The sequence below is a fragment of the Megascapheus bottae genome, chromosome 20, assembly GCF_031878675.1.
Source record: "Megascapheus bottae isolate mThoBot1 chromosome 20, mThoBot2.hap1, whole genome shotgun sequence".
In the NCBI taxonomy this organism is placed as follows: Eukaryota; Metazoa; Chordata; class Mammalia; order Rodentia; family Geomyidae; genus Megascapheus; species Megascapheus bottae.
The window spans coordinates 27,274,274-27,296,348 of record NC_143528.1 but is presented as its reverse complement, the minus strand read 5'-3'; positions in this window follow the sequence as shown (position 1 = coordinate 27,296,348).

Below are 22,075 nucleotides of genomic sequence, written 5' to 3'. Positions count from 1 at the left end.
GTAGTCTATGTCAGCCAGTCCTCTCTTTCCCCTTCTCTTTCGCTGCAAAACGGGCTAGCACGGTTTGTTTGCCTGTGGGCACAAAGTTACTTGGAATCTGCGGCTGCGATCATCGAAGTGCCAGGCCCTTTGGTCCCGGCTGCAGCGGGGACGTGGCCGCCTCTAGCCTGGGTGGAAGTCTTCCCGGGCGCATCGGCCTCTGGATGGCTTCCTCACCGCTCCCGGAGCTCAGGCTGTATCAGCACCAATAGTAGTTCAATCAAATCCTAAGCCTGGTATTTCACAGACAATTACATCTTGGCTACTGTTGAACAAAATTGTCATATTTACTCTGCTCTATGCTGAGGAGCACTTTCAGAGTAAAAAGAAAATAGAGAGAAATACGTTATAAAAATATGATCATAAGTCTCTTTTTAACAGATTCACAGCACGAGTGGAAGCACCATGATTTAAATTTCCACCAATGCCATACCGTTTATGACACACATTTTTCTTGGTGTGTGTGTGTGTGTGTGTGTGTGTGTGTGTGTGTGTGACACACCAGCATGGTTTGCTTGCTTTCGTTGAGTTTGAAGGTTTTACCCTCCAGTCCCATAATAGTCACCAGGATTTTTAAGCAGTATATTTTCCAATGTGAAATTTGCCTTTTACATTGATTAAAAAAGGAGGGGTAATTATTTTATGATTTAGTCGAAGATTCAAGTGTTTACCTATCTTCCTCTCATATAGACTTTTGAAGGAGAGGAAAGTTGAGGCACAGTATTTTTTTGTATGTCTGAAGTGTATACTAAAGTGTAGTTCATTAAGGATGTGTAAGGTACAGATGTATATTAGTGTCTTGGTGGTCATAAACAGAATTCATAAACATCCTAACCAATAAGCAATCACTTTCATAATTAAATTTTTTGGTTTATAATCCCACCTGGAATGTATCATCACTATCCTATATCACTATTTTATTGGAATATTTTGGTTCTCACTTATGAAAAGCAAATCTCAGAGAGAATGGTTTCATAAAATTGAGCAGTGGCAAAGCCACAGAATAATATTTGAAGTCCTTGCATCGTGCATGCCCATGTATAACACTAATCATTTTTTCTAACCAGTTTACTGCTCTAATACTTCATGAAATACAAAGGAGGAGCTAGGAAGGGTACTATTTCATAACAATTATCTTTTCACCAAAGAATTGGTCTGACATATGATTTAGTGAACAAGTCATACTATTATTTTCCTGTATGTTAATCTGTTTGGTATTAAAATTGCTAAGGTGTCTTAACCATTCATATATTTTACTATGTCATTTTCAAATGGGTGATCTCAGATAATTACAAAGATGTTATGTCAATCCCACATAAAGTGACCAACTATGAAAATAACCTTGAGGCAGTACTATTCTCATATAATTGCCAACAAACAAAATAATAGAGGGAACATGATTACTTTTTATCTGACATTATCCTATAAAGATGTGGCTGTCTTCATGTCTTTTAAAATTAGAGCAGATTTCAAGTCCTTTTAAACCTTTTCTTTCAACAATTTTGCAATTCCAGTAAACCACAGCAACTTGGTACTGGCAGATAGGCATTTTCCATATTATTATCCATTAGCTTGTATGCAAACTCATTAAAATAATATTCAAAAGGTCATCATATAAGGAACAATGATTCAATTCTATGTATTTATTTAGGTAAGCCAATGTTATGAAAAGTAAAAACATGTGCCTGGCACATATGTACTTTTCTTTTTTAAAGGGAATTCTTTTTTGGATACATGATTATTATTTTTTAAACAGATTCAGATTTCTAAATACTGAGTTTTCACTCTTGAACAGGCATTGCATTGTTTTAAACAGTAGCTCCTGGAACAATATTGTTCTTGGTATTTTAGAATTTCAAACAATTGGAATTGGATAAATGCTTTCAGCTGGAAGAACTTTTCTAATACTTTTGTAGGTAATAGGATTCTCTATTCATACTGGGTACAAACAGACAGTGCCCTGGACAGACTTTCTGCCTTTGCAGAATTTACCGGAACACTCTTTTTCCTCTCTTTCTCTCTCCCTCCCTCTCCCTCTCTCTCTCTCCCTCCCTCTCCCTCCCTCTCCCTCTTCCTTTCTCTCTCTCTCTCTCTCTCTCTCTCTCTCTCTCTCTCTCTCTCTCTCTCTCTCTCTCTCTCTCTCTCTCTCTCTCTCTCTCTCTCTCTCTTTCTCTCTGTGACCCATCTAAGAAATTCTTTTTCAAATCTGAAGTGAAATCAGAGAATTAAGAACAAGCAGTCTTCTAACTAAACCCATGGAATGAGGACGTAGAGGGATAAATAAAAGTAGGACAGGAAGAATGCTGAAATACAAAATCTGAAAAAAGAGAAAATTCGCTGAGGCAAGCTCTGAGTTGCTTTCATTGCAAACAGGAAAATGAGTAAATGAATTCACATAACCCAATAGACTGAATTCTGTTTCCTTCAGTTTAACTCTATCCTGGCTTCTCTAGTAACCATTGATTTTGAAAATTGTTCTTCAGTGGATGATGACAATCGAGGAAAGAAGTATATGTAAATTATATATATTTATATATGTAAATGTGTATATACACATACGCAGAGGAAGATACTAGCTAATTGTGATTTTAAATATTAAGTTAAAATATAAAGATTATAAATTACAATGCTACCGTTCCCTTTGAATAATTGGGTAGTGGAATAGCTGCTATCCAATAGTATTGTTTTCTACTTTTTCAGATGGGGTTAAGTGGAATGAGACATTGTATTCTTGAGATGATTTCTATAAACTGCAACTTGCTGAGGCAAAAAAAAGTGAAAAAGCATTTCTTTTCCTGGAAGAAACCAGGCAACATAACTCTTACTGATCTGGGATAAATAAAGCAGGAAACAACCTCTTTACATTCCTTGTAATTATTTTTGCTTTCCTAAACATTATTAGTTTCTATGCATCTTGTGCTATTCAAGTAGAGATGATGTCTGTAATCAAATTACAAAATCAAATCAAGTTTATTATTTTTGCCTTATTACAAAATTATAAAATCTATGTATCCTATTAGGCTCTTGAATTGCTTAGTAGTTTGAATGCTGAATTTGTCTTTTTTCAGATGGAGTGACATTTAATATCACTTATAAAGTCACTTATAAAGATAAGTATGATGGTTTAATCAATGATAAAATAGTAATGAAGAAAGGTTTGAATCGGTATACTTTGGGTTTCAGTAATTATACTGTTTTTTAAAATCATGACCCAGGTATTTATAATGGGGACATCTGAGAAGAGAAATTTGAGTCCTCAATCTGCACAGCAATGGACACACAATCATATAGAGGAACTTTCCTTGGAAGCATTTCTTTATAGACACTGCCATTTCTTTTTTTTTCCCCCTCTCCTTTCACTGCTTCTTTCTGTGTTTTAATAGGAAGATACAGAATTGGTAATGCTTTCTGTAATTTAATGCAGGGCTTTTCTTTGTGAAAACATCTTCCTATTACTTGATATTAAATAGCTACATTAATGGTGGAAGAGATTTTTAGCTGTCCTTGTACCCCTCCCTGTATTCCCTATCCTCCCTGTTTTCCCTCCCTTCCTCCCATCCTTCACTCCCCTCTTCTTTCTCTTCATATTTCTAACTATCTGAATATCTGGAAATAACTGGATCACACACTCTCTTCTTCTGGTTATCCTGAATGCCAGCACTTTCAACTGACAGCTTTCTACATTCAAGTGAACAGCAAGCTGTATACATTTTACTATGCTGTTGTTGTTTATGCGCTGCTTAATGTCTGAAAGGATTTTTAAACAGTTTTTGCAGCAGGGTGAAGGCAAACACTGTGCTGCCTTCAGAGGCCCCAGACAGATATGGGGAGGTGGTCTTATATGGAGAGATGATACCAGTAATTAAATTGCACAATATATGGGTGCTGTGGTTCGTATCTACAACCCTCGCTAATCAGGAGGCTGAGATCTGGAAGACAGATTTGAAGTCAGCTGGGCGAAGAAAAGTCTGAGAGATTCCCATTTTCAAAACAGCAAGCAAAAAGCTGTGCAAAGACTTGGCTCAAATCAAGCCAAGCAAGCACTTCAAATTGCAGTATATGATGAAGTGATTATTTTTACTTAATTTTTACAAAATTTATATATCATACTTGGGCATTGGATTACTTAGCTGTTTGAATGCTGAATTTTTACATTTTCAGCTATTTAGGATCAATTAATATTTAATACCATCAATCAGTCCAGACTGTCTGTGGAAAGCTTAGTTTTATGCTATTTTCATCAAATGCAGTGCAACCTATTGGTGCCAGGCGTCGGAGCCTATACTGTGGAAAGTAAAACCTTGGAGAAATAAAGTAAGCTAGATTGCCAATGATTTCTCTCTTTTTACTTTGAACCCCATCAGCAAACCATTTTAATTTATATTCATTTGCAAATTATATATCTATATTACTTTATGGGTATTATTATGTACATTATAAACCCATGACAAATAAACAGAGGATAAGATAAAGAAGAACTAGATCAGAAGATTAAATATTTTAAGATGAGGTTCAGCATCATCAAGACTGGATGCAAATTCACAGCTGAAGAACCTTGTATGCAGAAAAATACGTGAGCTGATTCGCTGTTGGACTCATGTCATTACTTTCTGCATTGTTTGTGGCTGGTAAAAGCTTTTAACTAACGAGGAGGAACAAACTCAGCTTTACCATTCTTTTGTCCATGGTTCCTGCTTATATTCTTTGAATGGTGCTTAGATGGAAGAATCTTTGCAGGAATCTTTAGTCTCTTGTTTATGATAAAGGTTTGTTTAGTTAAACTGGATGGTGTAATTGCTTTTTACCTGGTTCATCCAGGTAATCTGTAACAGATCACAGACTCTGTACTTCTAAGGACCACTGGAAGCACATCAGGGTCATTTCCCCTTCTCTTAGCCTACCTGGCTGGCCTGAGAGGGCGGTTGACACAGAAGCCTGTGAGGGGGTGGGTGATGTCATTGCATCATTCTGGGTGTTTATAGGAAAAGGAATAGAAAAGGAATTTCTGGTATAGCTCTTCCTTCCTTCCTTCCTTCCTTCCTTCCTTCCTTCCTTCCTTCCTTCCTTCCTTCCTTCCTTCCTTCCTTTCCTCCCTCCCTCCCTCCCTCTCTTCCTTCCTTCCCCTCTCCTTCTTTTGTTCTTTCCCTCTTTGTTCTCTCCTTTTCTCTCCCCCCTCCTTCCCCTCCCCCCTTCACTCCTTCTCTCCCTCTCTCTTTATTTCATTCTCCCTCCTTTCTTTCTTCCTTCCTTTTTTTTCTTCTTTTGATCTCAAACTCAAGGTGGGGTTGGTTTTTTTTCTTCATAGCTAGCACTCTACCAGTTGAGCCTTATTTCCATTTCCAGCTGCTTTCCTGGTTAATTGGAGAAAAGAGTCTCTATGGTTTGTCTACCCCAGGCTGGCTCTCAACTTTTACCCTCAAATCTCAGCCTCCTGAGTAGCTAGGATTATAGACAGGAGCCATGAGCACTTGGCTCACCAGTATTGTAGATTTAGAAAACATATGGTTCCTGCTGTTTTTTCTTTTTTTAACCTTAGTATTCAGTGAAAAAGCCACGAAGATAAGCTGGACTTTCTTTTCTATAACTTTGCCTTATGTTATTTCCCAATAGTGGGGAAACTTCCTACTGTTTACAAAGCACTCAGAATCAAGCATCTCTGTAAGCCTGGTAAAATAGGACTCATTCTTTCTGATTTGACAATGGAAGAGTATCTGACAGTGGTGTTGACAATAATTATTTGACAATAATTATCCAAATTAAACCAGCTTGTAGTAGAACAGCTGGGTTTATTTTTAAAAGAAGTATTATCATGCTGCTTCTGTTCTATTATATTTATGATAGGTCTGGAAGATAGTTTGGCAGTTTCTTAAAATATTACACAGAACTGTACTTCTGAACAAGGATCCTGAATGGATATATGAAGACTTAAGTTTACAAAGGATCCTTACAGAAAGTTTATTCATAACAGGCAACAACTGGAAACAGCCCAGATATCTTTCAGTGGGTAAACAAACTCAATCATTCTGCTACAGACAATGAATCATGAAGCATCCATACTATGGAACAACACTCAACAACAAGAGGAAACAAATTATTGATGAGTGCATAAAAATGGAATGATTCTTTAGGAAATTATGCTGGGTGAAAAAAATCAGCCCTGATGGCGAGCATATTATATAGTTCTAATTATTTAGCATTCTGGAAATAAAATTAGGAAGTACAGAAAAGATTGGTGGTAACCAAGATATATGGATCAGTGAGGTAGAAGGGAAGTGGGTAGAGCTATAATAGGGAAACAAAAGGATTCTAGTCATAATGGAAATGGTCTATTTCTTAACTCTATCAATGGTCATAGTGTACCACTGGGACAATGTGGTGAGATTTCTACTATTTCTTATGACTGCATAATAATTTAAAATCACAAAATAAAAGTAAATAAATAAAAGAGGTCAATAGAACTTCAAGGATCTAGAATCCACACTTCTAGGACTGAGCTGAAAATAGGTAAAGGATAAAATTAAAAATGGGTGTTGTAATATATATATATATATATATATATATATATATTTTGGTCTGTCTTGGGGCTTGAACTCTAGGACTGGGTGCTGTCCCTTGAGCTCTTCAGCTCAAGGCTAGTGCTCTACCACTTTGAGCCACAGCACCACTTCCAGTTTTCTGGTAGTTAATTGGAGATAAGAGTCTCATGACTTTTGTGCCCAGGCTGGCTTTGAACTGTGATCCTCACATCTCAGCCTTCTGAGTAGCTAGGATTACAGGTGTGAGCCACCGGTGCCAGGCTAAGTATTGTAAATTTTAAGAATAATTCTCAACATATCAAAACGGTTCTCATTATAATTGTAGATTGTAGTACATTTTTACTCTTATCTTGGAAAGGAGACTCTTCAAGTCTGTGAGGAAACTGCCTAGTACTTCTTTTTTAATTTTAATTTTTAATTTTATTTTTTAATTGTAATTAGTAAAAGGGTTACATGATATTTGCCAGATAGAAGGTGCATTAATTCACATACATTGATACCCTTTCACATGTCTTGGTACCCATTACCCTCCCCCCCACACCCTCCACCCGTCTTGGTTTTCCCCCCTTCCCTATCAAATTTCAAATAACCAAATACAAATAAATTCAATATATCAGATAACAAAGTGAGATACTATAACAATATGAGATAATCAAGGGACAGCAAAGGAGATGAGAGACAACATAGTACATTAAGGACAACAATCATTCGTTATATGGCTTTGAGTCTGGCTTACTTCACTTAATATGATTTTTTCTAAGTCTTTCCATTTCCTAACAAATGGGGCGATGTCATTCTTTCTGACAGCAGCATAGAATTCCATTGTGTACAAATACCACAACTTGTTGATCCACTCATCAACTGAGGGACATCTAGGTTGGTTCCATATCTTTGCTATGGTGAATAGTGCTGAAATGAACATTGTTGTGCTAGTGGATTTAGTATGCCCTTGTTTCTGGATGGTTGGGTAAATGCCAAGTAGTGGAATTGCTGGGTCATAGGGGAGTTCTATGTTTAGCCTTTTGAGGCACTGCTACACTGCTTTCCATAGTGGTTGAACGAGTTTGCACTCCCTCCAACAGTGCAGTAGTGATCCCTCCTGGCCACATCCCCTCCAGCATCTGTTATTATTCATTTTCCTGATCCTGGCCATTCTAACTGGAGTGAGGTGGAATCTTAGAGTTGTTTTGATTTGCATTTCTTTTATGACCAGAGATGTTGAGCATTTCTTCATGTGTCTATAGGCCATTTTTGTTTCTTCTTCAGAGAAGACTCTCTTTAAGTCTGGCCCATCTTTTAATGGGATGGTTGTTCCTTTGGAGATTAGTTTTGGAATGATTCAATTTTTTGAGTTGTTGACATATTTTAGATATGAGGCCTTTGTCCGTTGTTTGGTTGGTAAAGATCTTCTCCCACTCTGTAGGCTTCCTAATTAATTTACTAGCTATGTCCTTTGCCATACAAAAGCTCTGCAGTTTAATGCAGTCCCACTTATCCAGCCTTTCTCTGATTTGTTGTGATTCTTGGTCCTTATTAAGAAAGTTTCTACCTGTGCCAAGGAGGCCTAGTGTATCTCCTATTCCTTCCTGTAAAGTTTTCAGTGTGTCAGCTTTTACCTCCAGGTCTTTGATCCATTTGGAGTTAATTCTAGTGCAAGGTGACAAAGAAGGATCCAACTTTAGTTTTCTTCTGCCTAGTATTTTTAAATCCATCAGTTCATTGATTTATATATTAGAAGACGATGCTACATTTTATTAGATTTGATTGTCACAATCTATCTTTAAAGTCATAAGAAACTTATATAAAATTATTTTCATGTCATTCTAGCTTTCAGTGATTTCTTTTCTTCCTCTATTTTCTTCTATTTGAAACCGTGTTTTCCCATAATGTACCATTTAGTCTAGAAACTATTGAGTGTCCTTATTTCTTTTTCTTTGAAGCACGTGTCACTAAGCAGCCCAGGCTGGCCTTGAACTTGTGATCCTCCTGCTTCAGCTTCCTGTGTGCTTGGGTCACAGGTGGGCACCACCACATCTGGTTAGAGTAAGCATTCTTACTGTTGATTCGACTATTAACATTTTTCATAAAATGAGGACACATCGAGTAGCCACCCATTGTTATATGCTTGCAGTATGCTGGGTGTTTCTTTATATATTTTTTATTTATTAATTTTTTTGTTGGTCAAGCGGCTTGAACTAGGCCTGGTTGCTGTCCCTGAGCTCTTCAGCTCACGGCTACCACCCTTCCCCTGGGCCTGGGTGCTGCCCCTGTGCTCTGCAGCTTAAGGCTCCCGCCCTATCCTGGAGCCAAGCCCTACTTCCTGTTTTCTAGAGGTTAATTGGAGATAAGAGTCTCAGGTCCTTTTGTGCCTGGGCTGGCCTTGAACCTTAATCCTCAGATCTTAGCCTCCTGAGTAGCTAGGATTACACGTGTGTGCTACTGCACCTGGCTTGGATGTTCTTATTTTGAACAAAAGTAGAGCAAAAATATCAAGGTTATTAAAAAGTTTGCTTAGTCAGGCACAGGTTCACATCTGTAATCCTAGCTACACAGGAGGCTGAGGTCTGAGGATTGGGGTTTGATGCCAGCATGGGCAAAAAAATCTATGATACCGTTATCTCCAATAAACTATAAAAACACCAGAAGTGGTGCTATGGCTCAAGTGGTAGAGCACTAGCCTTGAGCAAAAGAAACTCAGGGGACAGAGCCCAGCATGAGAGGTCAAGTTCCAGGACCAACAAAAAGAAAATCAAAAGCTTCCTTCTGGCATGCTGGGAAGCTCAAGTGACAGTAAATAGCACAGAGGGTTGTTCTCTTGATTCCAGGCCACCAGTGCAGCCACAGAACTGTCTACAGACACACCTGCCAGTGCTGCAGAATGAGTTAGCCATTGTAGGGGAGCTGCCCTCATGATAAATAGGGGTTAAATTGTGAGAATTTCAGGACATATTTTGGGGAAGGATTAAATAAATCAGGGGACTTGTTGACAGCAAATAGTATCTTTGAGTGGCTGATTTGAAACACAGAGTTAGGGAACTGAGATGAATCCCAGGTGATCACTCAGAGCTGGAAAAAGTTTCATTGAGTTGCCAGACTGTTGGGCTTCATTTCAGAATATTTAAATAATCTTTAAGTGATGGTTTATTAGTTGTTCTCTAAGGAAAGATTATACTCAGCACAATGGTAGGATTAAGATATATATTAATCTAAGAAGCATTTTGTTTGAATGATTTCCCTAATGGGAGAGTTAGAAGGCTCTACACTTCAGGTACATTAGATTCCCTTTAAAACAATTTAATTTTGGTTCTGATTATCAAACGTTGAGTCCAGTGTAAGTTTCAGCTTCTACTGAACTATGTTCCAAGCCCTCACATTAGAATTTTAACTGTCAGAACAAAGAAACAATTAAAAAAAGTACAACCATGCATTTGAACTCTTACTGTCTTACATTTTATTTAAGGGGACATTGGTGCACATGAGGACAAAGCAGTTCCACTCAACTCGCTTGTATTGGAGTGAGAGGTCACTGGAAAGGAGAATGGCAACACAGAGACTGAAAAAAAGTATTGTAGCACATATGGCTATTTCCAGGTGTTCACCAAGAGGAAGTGATATCAAGGGGAGGGTGAATTCTGAAAATATTGGGGAACAAAAATTCAACTTCTGAGTCCATTGAGGAGAATTTAGCATGCAAAGGTCCTCACTATTTCCCAGGGTGAAAAGGCAAAGGAAAAAATATCCTCCTGCCCATCTAAAACCAATCAAAGCCCTCAAATTCCTAACAAGACCACCAAAAATGTGAATGTAAAACCAAGCAAAATATGGGCTGAATTTATGAGATCAAGTTGAAGTCAGGAAAAGAATGAGAAGCTTTTGAGAGGAAGGAGATCATCAAAGCCAAGAGAAGCTCAAAGTGGGTTTAATAGCAGCTATCATATTGCACCTGAGCCTTGACCACTGCGGATACAGCTGGTTCGTTTTAAGATGTTCTCACTCTTATTCCATTCACACATCCTCCAGTGACCTGAGTGCACAAATCCAGGCTCACAGACCACTCAAGATAACTGGAAACTCCACAGAGAGCTACAGCCATGGCCAGCAAAATGGACATGCTGAAATCCAATATAATAGCTAGCTGAATTAGTGTCTGTAGGTAAATCCAGAAAACAATTAGCAACATTAGGAATCTCATAATCTGTGCAAATCTCATGAATTACATTTTGTACAAATTGTGTGTGTGTGTGTGCCACACACACACACACAGAGAGAGAGAGAGAGAGAGAGAGAGAGAGAGAGAGAGAGAGAGAGAGAGAGAGAGCGAGAGAGAGAGAGAGTGAGAAAGAGAGAGAGAGAGAGAGAGAGAGAGAGAGAGAGAGAGAGAGAGAGAGAGAGAGAGAGAGAGAGAGAGAGAGAGAAAGGAGATGAAGTTAGTTTTAATGTTTAATACTAATAGGATTTGGGTAGTAGATTAAATGTCAATTCAATTTTTAAAAAAATGCTTAAGGTAAGAGTGGTGCTAACATCACTCAGGAGGTTATATTGGAACATTACCAAACATTATGGCCTTTGAAGAATTCGTTTTATTGAGTGGTGAGGTGAGTTTTGTCTTTTCATTCATAAAAGGAAAGAGATTTATTATCCAGACACACACGAGCAGGTGTAGTAATGCATGAAGATCTGGAAGTTGTGCAAAGCCTGCACTACCTTACACCACAAACTAGAATTATTATTACTACTAGTCATATTGGCATTTGCTATATGCCAGACCTGTTCTAAGTGTGTTTTTTATATTAACTCATTTACTTTCTTAAAAAAGAATTGCCCATAAAGTTGCCATTATTATTCCTCTTTTACAGACGAATAACTGAGACACAATACAATAACCAGGCAGCTATGAACCCTGTGTCTCCTTCCTATGCTTCTATGTTCTCCACTCTCACTTGTAAAATTATTGAGCATAATATTATTATTGAGCATATTATTATTTTTGTGTTCAATAGTATTATTGAACATCTAGTATACAAAAGGCATTGGAGTCTTGCAGAGAGTTAAACTAAATAGATAGGTAGATTTCTCTGCTTTGTTTCAGTTAGCATGTTGACAAATGGCCCACTCACAGAAGCTGATGTCATGAGAAGTTATTAGTTCATGTTAGTATGTATGTTGACTTTTATATAAACTCCTTGATAAAGCCAGGGCACCTCGTCTTAATACAGTGAAGGTTAAATTCTTCCTACTGCTTCCTAGAGTGAGCAGTTCTGAAGGCTGGCCCATAGTGATAGGAATTTTGGTCTTCTTCCTTATTTTCTGCCTCAGGTTATGAGTTATAGGAGCAGGTCTAATCTGGCTTGACTGTGTCACTGGAAACCAATGTCACTATGTGTGAGGAGGTCTCTGGAGGGGTAGGAATTGGGTTTTGATTTGCTTTCTTGTGTACTTGTACAACTCTGGATTATGGCTCAGCTGGTGTAGTCAAGGATGGCCTCAGGAGGGGGTTTAAGAGATTGCCCCAAGTCTTTCTTCTTTTATGCAAAGGAAAGTCCAAGTTGTTTTTTCTGAAGATAGAGCTGTATCTATTACCTTTGAGCTCTACCTACTTCTTTGACATACATTCAGAATTATGTGGAATCAATCATATGACTGATAGGTAGACATAAGGTCAGGATTGATAGGTAGACATGAGCTTAGAATTGTGTGTGTTTGTGTGTGTGTGTGTGTGTGTGTGTGCTGAACTGGGGCTTGAATTCAGGACTGCGATGCTGTTGATTAGATTTTGCTCAAGGCTGATACTGCACTATTTGAGTCATAATTTCACTTCCAGCTTTTGGTGACTAACTAGAGATGCTGGCTTTGAATCATGATACTCAGCTCTCAGTCTCTTGAATAGCTAAGACTGCAGCCTGGCCACCTGGCTGTGCTGTTTTTAAGACTTTTATCTCGAATTGTATCCGGGTTTTTATTTAGGATAACCTTTTATAGTTGAGTTTCCAAGTTCATTTGGTTGGGATTCATCCATCAATAAATGTTTCTAGAGACCTAGAATAAAGCAAACTTGAAATCCTGGAGTTCACTGATCCTTCCCTCCCTTCCCCCTCCTCCCTCCTTTCCTTCCTTCCCTCCCCTCTCTCCCTCTTTCTGCTGGAGGTCAACCCCCAAATTTCATGAAATATAAGCTGGTGTTCTGTAACTGAGCTGTACCTTCAGTCCTCATTGAATTTCTTTAAAAGTCTAAAAAAGAAAATGATACCGTTAGATTCACATTAGTATGTATGATAAGAAGGGGAAAAAAGTAATTCAAAGATTCTATAGGATTTTTAATTTTTTTGACTGTCATGGGGCTTGGACTCTGGGCCTGGGCACTGTCCTTGAAGCTCTTCAGCTCAAGGCTACCGCCCTACCCTCGAGCCACAGCACCACTTCTGGTTTTCTAGTAGTTAATTGGAGATAAGAGTCTCACAGACTTTAAGTGCCTGGGCTGGCGTTGAACCGCGATCCTCAGATCTCAGCCTCTAGAGTAGCTAGGATTACAGGTATGACCCATCACGCCTGGCTCAGGAATATTTTTGTGATTTATTTTAATCTGGAGAATATTCACACCGACATGTACGAACATGGTGATGAGATGATGTAATTTTTGTGAAAACATTTCCATCTATGAATGTTGAGATCCAGATCATGGCTCTTAAAATATGGAAATGTGATATACTGGTGACAGTGGGAGTCCACAGTTGAAGACTCAGCTGATTAAGAGCCCCTGATTCCTGCCACTTGTATGTAAACAGAGCAGAGTTTTCCCCCAGGTATTGGTTCATGAAGAAATATACGAAAGCGATATTGAATTAATGACCTAGTTTCTCAAAAGGAGAGACTATTGGCCTAACACATTTCTAACTTTTAGCTGTCATCATATGTATCGTGCTTCTAATAGGAGCTACCCTGGAGAAGAAAAAAAAAGTTTTGTAGGGAAGGCTGTGTGATATTAATAAGAACCACATTCTGTTTGATGTTTTCTCAAATTATATGTTTCTTTATCTTCCTGAGAAGTGGAAGCATTCAAAAGGAATAAATCCTCTTTTTCCCTATGGTCCACAACTGATCAACATTTTGGATGATCAAAACAATTTTGTCTTGAAGAAATCCCCACTTGGAGTCCAGCTTTCATTGCTGGTGCTGATTTATAGCTGAGAGCACCACTTCATATTTTTTCTAAGCATCAAAGTCATAATGTGTTTTACAAATACTCCGAAGTGCTTAAAATCCACCGCCCTCTGTATTCCTATTTTTGTCATTCTCCTCTAAGTATGTATTTAAATTGGTTCAACAGATGGCTTTTTACTTTTGAAAAAAAAAGCTGCTAAACATATTTACCTCAAGATGGAGAACTCCTGGGTTAGATTTCATTCTGGAGTGTACTTTTACAACCATGTAATTAACCTTTGAAAATGAGGGTATTTAAAGGAACAAGGAAAATCTTAAGATGATTTCACCAACACTGCTGTGGTAGACTTCTCAGAAGCACAACTGCTCTAAGAGTTTAATAAAGACTTTTGCTAGTTATATATTCATATATATGTGTGTAAAGGAATATAATACATAGGTCAAATGTGTGTTTATCTATAATATATAAGTGTACAAGAATGTAATATATATGATGTTTTATAGTATGGAACCTCATACATTCTAGACAAGTGCTCTATTAATGAACTATACTCCCAGCCCCAGTATTTATATACCTCAGATAATTAATATTTAAATATTTTAAATACTTTAAAGACATAAAAAGTATGTTAACTTTCAAAGTGTCCTAGTTTTCTCATTTTTTTTTTTTTTACAAGAATTGAAGGAGGCAAACACTTCTTTGCAAGGCTGGGTTTGGAATTGCAGCTCAGTGGTAGAGTACTAGTCTTATGTATCTGAGGTCCTTGGTTCAATATGTAGCACTAAAGAGGTACCAAAGTTTCTGAGAGGGAGATGGGAATACCAACATGAATCAGTAAATTTTGTTGGGAATGTACTATAGTTAGCAGTCTTCTCCATACTATTGAAACTTATAACCTGTAGTAGAATCTAGCCTGAGTGAATTTCTAACAGTGGGGCTAGATTAATATGATGTGAAAGGGGAGCAAAGCAAAGAACAGTAGAGGAGTGCTGAGCTGGTTCATGATAAATTGTTATCGAGACTCCGAGTTAAGAAAGCTAAGATTGGGGCAGGAGTTTGGTCTAGTGGTAGAGTGCTTGCTTAGTGTGCACGAAGATCTAGGTTCAATTCCTTGGTACCACATACATAGAAAAAAGCTAGAGTGGTGCTGAGACTCAAGGTAGAGCTCTAGCCTTGAGAAAGTCCAAGGACAGTGCTCAGGCCCTGAGCTCAAATCCAGGACTGGCAAAAAAAAGAATGCTAAGATAAGATGGAAGACCAAACTGAGGGGTGGGGGCTCATGACTGTAAACCTAGCTACTCCAGAGGGTGAGATCTGAAGATCGTAGTTCACAGCTAACCTGGGCAGCAAAGTCTCCAATAAATTACCAAGAAGCCAGAAGTGGAGCTATAGCTCAAGTGGTAGAGCACTAGCCTTGTCAAAAAGAAGCTCAGAGACAGTATATAGGCCCTGTGTTCCAGTTTTCAGAACTGGAAAAGAAAAGAAAAGAAAACAAGAAAGAATGACTATTATGGGACAGAATTAGAAGAGTTTATGACTCATACTTGTAATCCTAGTTACTCTCAGTAGCCTGAGATTGGGAGGATTGACATTTGAAGCCAATTCAGTTCGAAAAGTCCAAGACTTTATCTCCAAAATTTACCAGCCAAAAGCTGGACTGGAGATGTACACTAACTATGAATACACAAGTGGAAAGAACTCAAGGCACTGACTTCAAGCCCCAGAACTGCTTAAAAACAGAGTTCATGTCTTTGAAATTTGCACTAAATCTTGAGAACAGACCAGTTTTGGAAAGGGACATGAAGAGAAGAATTCCAAGAAGTGTATTGATTCTAGATAGACAGGAGTTCAAGTCTTGGTTCTATTGTTCTCTAGCTCTGAATCTAGGGAAGTTATGTTTTCTGAGCCTCTTTGGTGAAGTGGATATAATAGTGACTTTTTTTTTAGTATCAAGGTATATATATATATACACACACACACACACAAAACTATATATATATATATATATACAGACATATATGTGTGTGTATACATTTATATAATGGCATACTTTATATACTCAGAAGTATTCCTTAAATACTCAGAAAATGTTGATCCTCTCAAATATGTCCACAAGATTATTATAAATTGAAGGAAGGATTAAATAAGAGAGACCAGGAACATGAAAAGATATATTGCAATTTTATTCAATCATTCATCCATTTATTCATTTAATAACATAGCTCCTTTATGTGAGATGTCTATGCTCGGTGTAGAGATAAATACAAAGAAGACTTTACCTTTAACTTCTGTTCATGTCAGTGAGAAAAACTGGAAAATTAAGCTGGGGACAATTCTTTCAAGAGGGAAAGAGGTTGAAAGTGGTAGTTTTAAATTGTTAATTCTGAATGTTACTTTCATAAAGCAAAAATTTGAAAAATAGTTGCTATCTCCTGGAGGTTAGAGTTGGATGTTATATGAAGGTGTATGACTAAAATCTTGTTGTAATCCATACCTAGGTCAGAGGATCCATTCCAAGGAACGAGGAAGAAATTGAAACCAAAATTTCATCACATCATTTCAAAGAAAATCTTGGCTTTCACCACTACCACCACCACCACCATCATCATCATCATCATCATCATCATCATCATCATCATCATTCATTATTAGTATTAATCACAGAGTATATTTATGTGTCCCAGGCTATCCTCTGAAACTCTCCCTTAGTTTTCTAAATTCTATAATTACAGGTATGTTCTACCATGACTAGATAAATGTTGGCTTTGTTCCTGCTACACTTGAAGTTAAATTCATTAGCTACTTTGGGATTTTTCATGGACAGTAACACATTGAGTCTAGAGTATTGGTGGTCTTAGAGGCTGGATGAAGAATAACTGTCCAGGGCTTGGAAGAAACTTGGGAATCTCAGCTTCTGGATGTCTTAGACTCTTTCCATGATCATATGTTCTGTGGGTCTCTTCCTGTTGGCAGAATTCTGTAACCAGACCTCTGGACACACAAAACACACTGGAGGCACATCAACAGTCCTAGACTGGCTTAAAGGAATAGCTGGAGTCTTTGTTTTCCCTTCCTTCCTTCCTGCCTTCCTTCCTTCCTTCCTTCCTTTCTTCCTTCCTTCCTTCTTTTTTCCCATAGAACTTTGCTTGGAAAAGTGTCTGGGTCTTCTAACCACTTATACCTCTAACTACTACCTTTCTCTGTATTTAGCTTTATTTGCCCAAGGCTCAGTAGAACTCAAGTGAAAAGCAATCTCCTGGTTTGTGCTGGCCAATTACTAATCTCAATGGTCAATTTCTTTATTTCATGGTTGCTATCATACTGAATTATATTACAGAACTGAGGCCAAATTATTTTAAAGATGATCATAGATGAATAACCAGCTTGGAAAATGACTTAGGAGCTTGGACATAGAAGTATAACTTATGAGGGGTTGGAATACCCTCTTTTAATATGTAAAAATCAGATAATGTTAATTGTTATGTCTCATTTTCTACCTGGCTTCGATACTCCCACACAGGCATCTATCTATACTGGATTCAATTTATCCTTTTTGATTTTGTGACTATGTAGTTCAGGTGGCTAGGGCACTGAGCTAATGAGAACAAGGTCACAGCTTCAGTCTTTGTGTGGGCCAGCATGGCTAGCTTTGTTTAGTGGCCACAGACCTGGTCTAGCCAGCTGTCTAGCATATGTCTGCCCCAGGTCATAGGAGGACAGGCAGGAGTGTGTGGATGGACAAGAGCAAATCCATCACCACCATTAGGAAAAGCCAAGTTGAGCACATGTCCTACTAATGGGGGTCAATAATGTCTCATTTAAATGAGGTTGACATTTTATTACCTCTTGCTGAGAAGGTCTTTTGAACACCAAAGTTAAACATAATTTTGTGTGTGTGTGTGTGTGTGTGTATTCATTTCTAACACAGGAAAATAGTATAAGACCCAAGATAATTATGGGCTTCAAAATGCAAATTAATGACTTAAATATTTAAAAAGTTGATTTAATATTTAAAAAGTTGATTTAGTCTATAAAACATGACAGTTCAGTATGGTCATTCAATTACCTTCTCTTAAAAAATTTCTTTAGGCTAGTGAAATGAAAACTTCATTGCTTCTTCTAAGTGGTTGATGAATGTTGCTTTTACTGAAGAATTAAATCATTATATGTGTTCCTCTTTTGTTTGCTTGCAGTGCTAGTAGAGATCAAAATCAGAGCCTCCTGCATACTCAGCCCAAGAACAAACACATTTTGATGAAACTTTTTACAAGTCAGTTGATTAAACCTGCAAGAGGCAGGTACAATGAATTCTACATTCTCTATGATTTTAGCAGTTACAATAGGCAGTCAATACATACTGGTTTTCATTTTCAGGCAAACATGTTCCTTCCTAATTTGATTATTTAGCATCAGGTCTGAGCCCACACCCACTCAATTCTGCAGTTCTCTGCCTCTGCTTTCCCCCCTTCTGTGTGCATGCTGTAAAAGTCATTCCTTGTAGAAAGGACGGGGTAGGAATAGAAGGAAAATCTGACAAGATAATAATAAAATGCTGGGAGTTCTTGTAAAATTCACTTACTAAATAAACATTACAGTCTCAACTATGGAAATATATATTTTAAGATCTCCAAGAGGCAATACATTTATAAGAGTAGACATTAAAAATATAAAAAGGCATGTTGTGAGATTTTGCTTTCTCTCCTGTCTCACAAATACTTAATTCTACCTTTCTTCCATGGCCATTTTATTCATTTCTTTTTTTTTTGTTTATGCCCATGCTGGGCCTTGAACTCAGAGCCTGGGCACTGTCCTTGGGGACATATTTTGCTCAAGGCTATGCACCCTGCCGCTTGAGCTACAGAACCACTTCTACCTTTTCTAAATATGTGGTACCAAGGAATTGAACCCAGGGCTTCATGTATGCTAGGCAAGCACTCTACCACAAGGCTACACTGCTGGCCCCCATTTTATTCATTTCTTATGTATTTGATAGAGTTTCTTCATGCCAAATATTCTAAATCCCCTCTTCCTCCTCCTCCATTTCCTCCTCTTTGTTTATCTTTTCCTCCTCCTCTTTTTCTTCTTCGTCCTCCTTTGTTAGTATCAGGGCTTGAATTCAGGGCCTCACAGTCTTGCTAGACTTGGTTGCTCATGACTGGAACTCTACCATTTAAGTCACAGCTCCAGCCCAGATTTTTCTGGTTAATTTGGAAATGGAGTTACATAACCTTGAACTGCAATCCTGTAGGTCTCCAGCGTTCTGAGTAGCTAGGCTTGGTACCTGATTCTTCCTTCTCTTAAAAAGTTAACACCAAAAATATTGTTGCCTTTTTTTTTTGCTAAATAATGTAATTGTTCATATAAGAATGTATCTTCAAGCTGGGTACGATAGATCACACCTGTTATTCTATCTATTCAGGAGGATAAGATATGAGGATCCAGGCTCAAAGCCAGCCAGGGCATGAAAGACTGTGAGACTCTTATCTCTAATTGACCTCTATAAAAATGGGAAGTGGGGCTATGGCTCTAAGGTCAGGGTGGTAGCCCTGAGCTGAAGAGCTCAGAGACAGTGCCCAGGCCCAGAGTTCAAGCCCTATAACTGACAAAAAAAAAAGAATGTAGTTACATTGTTTTTGTATTTGCATACTATTCTATTATGTTATTCCTTAATGCTAAATCTTAGTAACTTTTCTGTTACAGACAAAAATGTAATTAATTATTTTGGATTGCAGTATATAGAATGCATCTTTATTATTTTTTAGCATTTGAATATCATTTCCTGAGTGGCTATAGCCACTTATTACTTCCTGATTTACTCCTCTGATGACGGATGTTTAGCTTGCAAATCTGTTAATTTTATGGACAATGTCAGAATGAATAACAATATATGTATTATGTCACACATCTGGAAGTACATGTATAAAATTCATTTTCTAAAGTAATATTTTTAAGTAAAAATGAAAAATTTAATGACGTTAGCAAACGTATCATGTTTTAGAATGCAATTACTTTGTCTCTTAGCTTACGTTCATGGACTCATTGGCTGTTCATCTTTCCTGGGAGACAGCAGCTGACACATGGGATAGTTCTATAATCTGGTTCCATGTAATCTACCATGGTGTGATATGTTGTCAGAAAAGGATTTTGCTGTGTTTTAGATATGCACAAGGGACATATTGCCTCAGTTTTGCTAGTCACCCAAGATATCTTTTTTTTTTTTTATAAAATGGGTTTGTGCACCCTCATTTTCAGAGCATGAGAATTGGTGAAACAGCTCATTGGAGATATTCTACAGAATTTCCATGGGATTGATGGATCCTCAGCTTCTCATTTTCAACTTGCTGGTGTAATCATAATGCCTATTTCTCTGTGCTTCTAAGAAAAAGGAGTATTTGTATAATTTTTAAAAATACACACATTACATTTGATCTATATGAACTGAGAACTATCAGACTGCTCATGCAATGAGAACAGTATGTTTAGCTAATGTGAATTGGATCTGTTGGCATATAACTAAGAAGACAGCTATAGTATTGAAGATATTAGTCTAGGTTATATCTTTTCAAGCAAGCTCTTGGCAGTAATGAAGATTTTCCTTACTCGTTGTCCAATACAGTAGTTTATCACCTATCATAGAAGAAAAATAGTGAGCACTTGAAATGTGGCTAAGGCAAACAAAGAGTTGAAATTTTGTTTCATTATTTTATTCAACTTATGTGGCAGCATGTAAACTGGCAGGTACTATTCTGGACAATTTAGCTCTAAACAAGGTCTGGAAATTTAAGACCTAGAGTAGAGTAGACACTCCTGCTTTTACAAAGCCTAGAAGGTAAAACACCTTTTCTGGGAGGACTCATTAGAACCTGGTCTTTCGAAGTCCTGACTCCCAGTCTGATGGATTTTTTGATCCTACTATGCTGTCTTCCTAGTTATGCTAGTATGGATGTGGCTGGATCAAGTTAGAAAAATTACTTGGTAGACAGAAAGTAGGCCAACCTTTGACCTTTCTGTCAACTAGCTAAGAGATGTTCGATAAATAATTCCAGGCACTGAGGTAAGGAATGGGTTATTCTAAAGGAGGAGCTGCAAGACAACATAAAGAACTCACAATCTTTAGCCTTGAAGTAAGGAATGGGTTATTGTAAAGGAAGAGCCACAAAAGAACATAAAGAACTCACAATCTTTAGCCTGGTACAAGGTAGACCAGATGCTCCAGAAGAGCAAACCCCAGAAAGGGCTACAGAAATTTAGCAAGATCACAGTGGGTAAGTGTTCAGGGAGAACTTCTGGGATTTTGTGATTTTTTTCTTCTTTTGTCCCCTTAGAGCTTGAACTCTGGGCCTGGGCACTTTCCCTGGGGTCCTTTTTAGCTTGAGGCTCGCACTCTACCACTTGAGCCACACTGCCACGTTCAGGGTTTTCTGTGAATACTTTGCTGCCTGGTTTGGCTTCAAAGAGTGATTTACAGATCTCAGCCTTCTGTATAGCTACGATTACAGGTATGAGCCATCAGTGCCTGCTCTCTTTTCTATTTTTATTTGTTTGTTTTATTGCGGGTCTTTGGGCTTGATGCAAGGCTTAAACGATATTATTAACCTACATTAAAATATCTAGTATTTAAGGCAGAAAATGATTCTAACAGCAATGGTTGATATGAGACAATATTCTATTCCACATTTGGTTTTGTATTTCTTTATCCAACAAAACCAATTTGTTCCAAAACTATTTTCCTGTAGGATGACAAAGAAATAGAATTAATCACTGTTTAAATTGTGTTGTTTGGTCACAGAAAGTAACAATCATGTTAGATGTTGGACTGAAAGCTGGATAAAGTATTAGGCACTATTATCCTGTAGATATAACTATCACAAAAAACATACCAATAAAAAATTCTTCTTAATTTCACACAGATTATCACAGTTATTTTTCTTTTTCTCCTTTGTAAACAGTTACTTTTAAATATATAGACAGTTAATGCTATCCAGAGCTTTGTATAGGGGGATTTTTATGGTGGCATTTTTTTTGAAGGCAAACCTTTACTGGGGAAGCCTATGAAAGATGGGAAAAACCATGCACTGTTTTCAGCTTCTTAAGGTCTTTAAGGGTAGTAGTAAATTATTTTCTGCAATCAGTTGTTAATGAATCCCAAAAGTTCCTTGATGTGCTTTGGTAGGGAGATAAACTAATCTAGCTTGGTACCTGATTCGGCCACTAGTGATTCATTTGAACTGCACATCATTCTGTGTCAAGGGCTTCATGTGCCCACAGTTGAGTGGTCAGAGCTGCTAATTCAGAAGACAATGAGCAGTGGGCAGGAGCCAGAACTCTCCTGTTACTGATT